Raw genomic sequence first — 1,519 nt, 5'->3', positions numbered from 1 at the left:
ATGTATATATATATATATTATATATATATATGTATATATATATAATTTCCTCAAAAGTGAAGCATAATAGGCTCCTGTAATTGTGGTACCCTTTGCCAAGAAATCTGTCATCACTACTCCGTCCTGGTCCCAGAAGACTGTGAGCATGACCTTGCCAACGGAGGGCTGCACCCTTGCCTTCTTTGGAGGAGGTGAGTCACGGTGCTTCCACTGCATTGACTGGGCTTTGGTCTCTGAATCATAGTGATGGACCCAGGTTTCATCCTGTGTAATCAGTCTTTTGAAAAATTTTGACTCATCTTCTTGGCACATCTCCAAATTCATCCTCGAGCACTCGACGCGTTCTTGCTTCTGGAAGGGTGTGAGCAGCCTGGGAATCCATCTGGCAGACACCTTTTGCATATGCAAATGGTCATGAATGATAGTTTCCACAGACCCGGTACTAATCTTGACCTCATGGGCTATTTGGCGAATAGTTATGCATCGATCTTCCAAAATGGCAGCCTCAACCTGACGGACATATGCCTCATCAATGGCAGAAGTGAGTGATCAGATCTGGGAGCTGTTTCCACAGAGTTCCGACCATGTTTGAATTCACGACGCCAGCGTTTTACAAGGTCATATGATGGGGCATCATCACCATAAGTTACTTTCATTTCATCAAAAGTCTCCTGTGGTGTGCGTCCTTTCAAATACAAAAACCGGATCACTGCTCGACACTCAACAGGCTCCATTTCACACTTGACTCAGTTCAAACACCTGTAAATCAGAAACCATAATTAGCTTATTAATCTATAGAGATATAAATAATTGCACATGCAAAATTTCAGCTAGATCAAACAACTGCAAGTGGGTCAGAGGCATTACTTATTGAACGTCCCACGTATATATATATATATACAAGTATGTATGTAATATATAGTACATTTTAAGCGGAGAAGAGATTGAATGTATGGTAAGGAGTTTGCTTCTCATCCGTTGGTTTCAGGTTCAGTTACACTGGATGGCACTTTGTGCAAGTGTCTTTTACTACAGCCTCTGGCCGACCAAAGCCACGTAAGTGTATTTGATAGACGGAAGCGGAAAGAATGCCATCTTATATATGTATATATATCTATGTATGTCTGCCCTACACTTCCGCTTGACAACCGGCGTTAGTGTGTTTACGTCTCAATAACTTGACTGTTCGGCAAAAGAATCCGTTAGAAAAAGTATCAGAAGTGCAAGAGAATTATTGGTGTCGATTCATTCGACTAAAATTTCTTCAAGACGAAGCTCCAGCATGGCCGCTAACTAATGATTGAAACAAGTAAGAGACAAAAGATAAAAATAAAACAAATATGTGTTTGTGTGTGTGTGTGTGTGTGTGTGTGTTTACCGTTATTGATTATCTATATTATATATAAAATAAATCCTTTGTCTGTTCCCAATGTATTTTCAAACGACTCAGCCAAATCAGGTCATATTTTACGTGAGTGTCAACATGTAATGTTTTTGGATTAAAACAATGCAGCATTGG

The sequence above is a fragment of the Octopus sinensis genome, linkage group LG2 (genome assembly GCF_006345805.1).
Source record: "Octopus sinensis linkage group LG2, ASM634580v1, whole genome shotgun sequence".
NCBI classification, from domain to species: domain Eukaryota; kingdom Metazoa; phylum Mollusca; class Cephalopoda; order Octopoda; family Octopodidae; genus Octopus; species Octopus sinensis.
The sequence above is the reverse complement of the archived record's forward strand: the minus strand, read 5'-3'. Positions refer to the sequence as shown.